Source organism: Lactuca serriola, chromosome 6 (genome assembly GCF_051521515.1).
Source record: "Lactuca serriola cultivar US96UC23 chromosome 6, Lser_US96UC23_V15, whole genome shotgun sequence".
Taxonomy (NCBI): Eukaryota; Viridiplantae; Streptophyta; class Magnoliopsida; order Asterales; family Asteraceae; genus Lactuca; species Lactuca serriola.
The window spans coordinates 164,831,970-164,839,865 of record NC_136413.1 but is presented as its reverse complement, the minus strand read 5'-3'; positions in this window follow the sequence as shown (position 1 = coordinate 164,839,865).

The following is a 7,896-nucleotide window of genomic DNA, read 5'->3' as shown; positions in this document are numbered from 1 at the left end:
ATTAGTTGATTTGGGAGATTGAGCCTTCGGAACCCATTTGTAGTTGGGTTTAACCCATTTCTTTTTCGATCTGATGGGTGGCTCAGTACTTGCTTTTGAACTTGATGTCGGCCGTTGAGATGACTTTGATTTTGGCTTCACGGGAGCATCTCTTGGATTGGACTTCTTGGCCGACATTCCCTTCTTGTCCTTGGGATTCGGATTCTTGGCCTTTGGAGTTTGATTCTTGGCCTTGGGAGCTGAATTCTTGGCCTTCATGGCATTCCAGTTGGCATTGTCTGACCGTGACCTTGAGGGGTTTCTTTTGAAGTATCTCCCTCTTGGCGCGTTTTGCCATCCTTGTGCATAGTAAGGAACGTATGCACGATTAGGACAATTTCTGGCAATGTGTCCAGGTGTTCCACAGTGAAAACAAGTCTTTTTCTTCATTGTTGTGACATCCCCAAAATCACGGCCAGAAAAGACCGATTTCATTTATGCTTTTTAAAATAATTTCAGAGTAAATCCTTTTGATTTAAACGTGTTGCGGAATTTGTTCCCAAAACAAAACATGATAAAGTAATATTTATCAAAGCATTTCATCAAGAGATGCATTTTCATTATATAATCAAAACTCGGGATGTCATGTTCCGATACAGACCATAAAGCATAAACGATAACATTACAAGTCATTCAACAAATATACATATACAGACTTGTAAACAAAACAACTCGATGATTCATCCAGCTTACGCCCTTGCGCCACTTCCTGTAGTACAAATAAAACTGAGTGGGTCAGGCTTGGGAGCCTGGTGAGCATATAGGGTTTTCAACCCACAATAATACATTTATTATATTGAATTATCAAAACAATCAACCCAAATACTCATTCCCATTATCTCCTTTATTTCTTAAGGATTTACCCTGAGAATCAACTATCCTTTATCCATTTATTCCTAAGGATTGACCCAAGGAATTGACACAAAGTCCACCACTGCCAAGGTCCACAAATTACGATTGGTAAACACTTAGTTCAACATACTTAACAAACACCTAGTTCTAACACTCCTAGTGAACAATTAATTCAAAACATCTGGTGAATACTTAGTTCTAAAACACTTAGTGAACACACTCAGTTCAACAACACCAAGTGAACACATCTAGTTCAAAAATACTTAATGAACACATTGAGTCCAAAAATACCAAGCGAACACATAGAGTTCGGAAATAACTAATGAACACATTGAGTTCAAACACCAAGTGAACACGTAGAGTTCAAAAATACCTAATGAACACATTGAGTTCAAAAATACTTATTATTTCGTCTCACATCAATTATTTCATCTAACGATGTTCTACCCAACATATTTGTAGATGCAAACACATATACAATTTAAATCTTTTAAAACATGTATAAAACATTATTTCAACATCTATCTCAAGTAAATAAACATTGTATAAACACCTAGCACGTACTTCATAGCAAATACTTCATATCTATGCGGTAGAAGAAAGTGAATATACATTCACACATATAACAACAAAATATACACATAACACGTATTTCGTATAAAATACTTTGTATTTATGCGTTAGAAGAAAGTAACCACACACTCACTTGATCAGAAGATGATCGGACAACACTACGACTTGAAAATTTAATATTCTTCGGTAGATCTAGAAGATCTTCACAAAAATTGAACTTCTCGCGGGCAGAGCTTCGGCTCGAGAATCTTACTTCTCGGAATCTTCAGGACCTCGGGACTTGCTTCGGGGCTCGGGAATGATACCGGGGCTTCGGGGTACTTCTGACACGCAAATCGATGAAAAACGGGAGAGAGAAGAGAGAAAAAGAGCAATTGAGTCGGCTGCCCTCGCATCCTATTTATAGGAGGCTGGAGCCTCGGAGTACGCGGGGCGTACGACGTTACGCGGGGCGTACTGGTCCGAAATCGTCATTGCTTACGTATCCGAAATCGTCATTGCTTACGCGGGGCGTACTGCGTCATGCTTCGCAGTACGCTGGGCGTACTTCGGATCAGATCGGTGACTCCTTCGGATATACATCCGAATTAAAGATTAAATTTAAATACAAATTATTTAATAAACTTCGGAAATTCATATCTTCTTCATACGAACTCCGTTTTCGACGTTCTTTATATCCACACGTAGGTGAGACTACGCTCTACAACTTTCGTTTAGACTTCGTCGGCTAATTTTGATTTATTTTTATTATTTACTTTTAGTAGGCCCGGACAGGAAAACTTCGTTATAAATTCATAACTTCTTCGTTTGACGTCCGTTCTCGCCTAACTTTTCATCGCTTCGATACCAACAACGAGATCTTCAATTCTCGTTTAGATTGTTTCGGCTAAAAACCGCTCGATCTCAAATCGAGTATTTCAGGCTGCATACCGCTAAGTCGAAACTTCGAAAAAAATCATAACTTCCTCATACGAAGTCAGATTTGGGCGTTCTTTTTATGTACGGAATCCTTGTAACATATACTACAACTTAGTTAAGATTATTCATTCTAATTAATCTTCTATCAAAAAGTCATTTTTGACGCTTATCGTCTCTAAATTGACTAGCCCTGATCTACGGGCGTTACAACTGTGAAGTTGTCTCTTCCTTCCCCTGAGGGCGTATCCTTGCCTCGTTTCTTGTTGTTCCCATATGCACACTTGCGACAGGCACTCTGTTGCGCTGGAATTGGAGGTCTGTATTTACCAACGGCAGGTTGATTAGAAGCAACAAATTTAGAGTTCAAGGGGTCGTTTGTTTGTTCAGAAGAACTCTCCTTGTTCTCATCCTCTGTTACTTTGCCTGCACAAGAAGTAGCAACATTAGTATCTTCAATATTAATAACTCCTCCTGACACAAATCCAGCTCGTTTGCCATATTGAAGATGTGCCTCCCTGGCAATTTCTTCCTGTGTCATAGGGATGAATGTGTAGTTATGATTGAAAGGTGGAGGAACACTATCATACCCTAGACCCTTGTTTTGATTTTCTTTGAATTTTAATTGGGTTTCATATAAGGACTCGACTGTCTGACTTGACGCAGTATAATTTTTAAAGCGTCAAGTTCTTCAGTTACAGCAGCAAGTTGTCTCTTAACATAATCATAATTTTCACACTTGTTGCTATACTCTTCCTGAAGTTTCCTAAAGTCTTTGGATTTTGCTTCTAACTCAGCCTTCAGGGGTTTCTGTCCTTTCCTGAGTTGATATCCTTCATATCTCAGGTCCTCAACTTCTCTTTTAAATATATCAATTTGTTCCCGAAGAAATTTAATCGTAGCTTCACAAGCTGGAGTACATGTAACTTTAGTGACCAGAATGTTTTCAGAACTCACTGTTTCTCTACACTTCAAAGCATCAAGTTCTTGATTTATATCAGCAAGACTAAGATGATTGAGATCTTTTGTCTTCTTGATGATGGCCACGTTCATATCCCACGATTTCGGAAGTGAATTCAATAGCTTTTTGTTTATCTTAGATTTGGACAAGAAGATCCCAACTATATTCATCTCAGTAGTGAGTGCAGTAAATCGTTGCAGCTGAGTTTCGAGGGTTTCTCCAGGGATATAATCGAAAATATTGAAATTTTGTCTTAACATATCCTGACCACTCTCTTTCATGTTTTCAACTCCCTCGTAGACCTTAAAATCAATTAAAAAACACAACTAGAAGCCAAAATCAAACTTAAAAGTCAAACCCTTTGATTATAAACCTCAAAAGTCAACCTTAAAAGTCAAATTTAAAAAGTTAAACTCAAAAGTCAAACTTAAAAGTCAAACTTAAAAGTCAAACTTAAAAATCAAACCGAAAAGTTAAATTTGAAAATTTAAAAGTTAAACGAAAAAGTTAAAGTTTAAAGTCAAAGGTCAAACTTGGAAGTCAAAGTCAAAATAAAAAAATCAAAAATAAAAAAAAAATTAATCATTTTTTATTATATTATTATTATTATTATTATTAATTTTAATTTTTTTTTTGAAAAAAGATGAAAAAGGAATTTAAAATTAAAAAAAAAAATTTGGGCTAAAAGTGTAAAAAATGTGAAATTAGGAACGAAAGGAACAGGTTATGTTTTAAGTTTCGAAGAGAGGAAACAAAAGACTTGCTAGCCGAGTTGGTAAGGCGCTTCTGTTCTTGACCTGGATGTCGTGCGTTCGATCCCCAACAACTCCGCTTCTGGTTCTAATTTTTTATATGCGATGCTGCTGAGTGCGAAGTGCGAACCGGAAACGATGTTGAGCAGTAAACTCCGAGCCGCAAGCTCGGGCCGTAAACGTGCGAGGCCTCGGACCGTAACCTCTGACCGCAAACTCCTCGGACCGCAAACACTGGCCGCAAACACTTCGGAAACCCTAGCTGCTGGTCGCCACCCCCTCGTTGATTACGACCAAAAACACCGATTTTTCGACTTTGAAGCTCCAAAAGTCGATCAAAAACCCTTTTTTATGAAAAACACGAAAACAAACCCCCCTTATTTTTCAGAGATCTATCCAAAAACGCAAGAATATTTCGAAAATAAGATCAAATAATGATCCAAATCTGACAAAATTGACTGATACAACTTGACTCTGATACTAATTGTAAGTCCCTAATCTGCCTGTGTATCAGTCAGATCTGTTTGATGGTGCGGAATCCCAATCAAACGGATGATGTCAGATAAAATAGAAGAGAAGGAGAAGAAGAATAATATGAATCTTGTATGTATTGATATGAATTATAGTTCCAGATACAAAAGATTCACACAAAATGCTCTCTGACCGTAAACTCTCTTCTCTCTGGCTGTAAACTCCTTAGGGTTCATCAATCTCTACTCCTCACCCTAACACCTATATTTATACTTGGAGAACATGGGCCGTAAATGGGTTTACGGTCGTAAGGTGTTTACGGCCGTAAACTCAACCGTAAACATGACCGTAAACTCCAAAAATATTACAGAAAAATATAATTGCCCAGAAAAGCAAAGTATAAACCATATTTTTGACCCAACAAATCCTTTTGATTTGAAAGAGTTGCGGAATTTGTTCCCAAAACAAAATATGATAAAATAATATTTATCAAGCATTTAACCAATAAATGCATTTTCATTATATAATCAAAACTCGGGATGTCATGTTCGATACAGACCATAAAGCATAAACGATAACATTACAAGTCATTCAACAAATATATACATATACAGACTTGTAAACAAAACCACTCGATGATTCATCCATCTTATGCCCTTGCGCCACTTCCTGTAATACAAATAAAACTGAGTGGGTCAGGCTTGGGAGCCTGGTGAGCATATAGGGTTTTCAACCCAGAATAAATAATTATATTTAATTTCACCAACCATCAATAACCCGATTACCCATTCCCGTTATCCTCACTTTATGTCCCTAAAACAACATCTATCTCAAGGGACCTAATCTAGGATTTTCATCGGGACGGACATTACTGCTAAGGGGTTTCCTCAACAATAGATATCCTAAAGGCAACCATGAGGGGGATAGAGTACACCGGTGAACACATCGTTCACAATACCTACAGGTTATTAACCTGCTAGCGTTCCACAAGAATGTCTAGAAAGAGTCTGTGGTCGTTATCCATACTCCGCTAAATAACTAGATCAACAACAACAACATCGAGGCCTCTCATCTGTTTATCACACATCAACTATCTACCCATGTTCTACCCAACATATTAGTAGATAAAAATATATATTTTTATACATATTTTAAAACCTGTATAGCATTCTCATTCAATACATATTCCACATAACAGATGAGGCACACCCACATAACACGTATTTCATAGAGAATAAATCGGATCTATGAGATAGAAGAAAGTGAATATACATTCACACTTATAACAACAAAATATACACATAACACATATTTTATATATAATACTTCATAATTATGCGTTAGAAGAAAGTAACTACACACTCACTTGATCAGAAGATGATCAGATAGTACTACGATTTGCAGAAGTAGTATCCGTCAGTAGATCTGGAAGATCTTCACAAAAACCGGGCTTCTCGCGAGCAGAGCTTCGGCTCGGGAATTGCACTTCTCGGGATCTTCGGGGCTTCGGAACTTGCTTCGGGGCTCGGGATTGATACCGGGGCTTCGGGATACTTCTAGCACGCAAAACGATGCAAAACGGGAGAAAGAGAAGAGAATTTGGCAAATGGAGTCAGCTGCCCTCGCAACCCTTTTATAGGAGGCTGAGGCCTCGCAGTACGCTAGGCGTCCTGCCTCGGATCGTCATTGCATGCGTCATCGGAGCACTCGAGTCCGAGGCGGTGCATGCATCGGGGTACGCTGGGCGTAGTTCGGATCGGATCGATGACTCCCCCTTCCTTCGGATAATATCGGAATTTAATAATTAAATTTTAATTTTAATTATTTAATAAACTTCGAAAATTCATATCTTCTTCATACAAACTCCGTTTTCAACGTTCTTTATATCCACACGTAGGTGAGACTACGCTCTAAAACTTTCGTTTAGACTCCGTCGGCTAATTTTGACTTTATTTTTAGTAGGCCGGGACAAGAAAACTCCGTTATAAATTCATAACTTTTTCATCCGACGTCCGTTTTCGTCTGTCTTTTCACCAATGCGCTACTATCAATGAGATCTTCGATTCTCGTTTAGATTGTTTCAACCAACAATCACTCGATCTCGAATCGAGTATTCGGGCTGCATGCTGCTAAGTGGAAACTTCAGAAAATCATAACTTCCTCATACGAAGTCAGATTTGGGCATTCTTTTTATGCACGCTCTTGGTTTAACGAACTCTACGACATTCGTTTAGATCACTAGGGATAAATATCGCTCTAACGTAAATTTCACTTTTTTTTTCGTCATTTAGCGTTGCCGGTTCCATCGCGAAACTTCAACATGTCATAACTTCTTCGTTATAGCTCGGATGTCGACATTCTTTATATATTCGGAAACCTCGTTTCAACTACTACAACATTATGCATAGATATCAGCTTTATCTAACATTTCATTTTGACGCTTATTTTTATTCTTAATTAAATTAAGACACACAATTAAGCACATAACACATAATACTCAAATAATACACTTCTATTATTTCAAAACGGGTTACAAAGGTTAACCTAGACTATTATATCAACATTAATGACAAGCCCAGAAACACAGATGTTAATTCTCTCCACCTTAGAATGATTCCGTCCCCAGAATCACACATCAACAAACAAATGCGGATAGCGACCCATCATGTCACTCTCTGTCTCCCAGGTGAGATTCGGCCCATTCGTGTGTTTCCATCGGACAAGCACTAACTCGACCATCTTGCGTCGCAACTTCTTAGTCTTTCGGTCAACGATTGCCTCTGGTTCTTCAATCAACCTTTTGTTCTCATCGATTCTCAACTCCGAAAGTGGAATCATGTCGGGAACTTCTCCCGTGAACTTCCTCAAATAACACACATGGAAACTGTTATGAATTCCATTCAGTTCTTCTGGCAGTTCGAGCTTGTAAGCTTGGTTCCCAATCCTCTGAAGAAATTTAAACGGTCCAATAAACCTTGGACTTAATTTTCCCCTTTTACCAAATCTTATAAGTCCCTTCCACGGCGAGACTTTAAGCAAAACCGAATCTCCAATTTTAAAAGTCACCGGTCTTCGCTTGTTGTCAGCATAGCTCTTTTGACGATCCTGAGCTGCTAACATTCTTTCCCTAATTATTTTCAACTTTTCAGCAGTTTGATGGACTATCTCCGGTCCTATAAACTGCTTCTCCCCAGCCTCAAGCCAACAAGACGGCGTACGACACTTCTGTCCGTACAAAGCTTGATATGGTGTCATCTTTATGCTCGAGTGGAAACTATTATTGTAGGAAAATTCTACCAAAGGTAAATGTTCATCCTATTTACCTTGGAATTC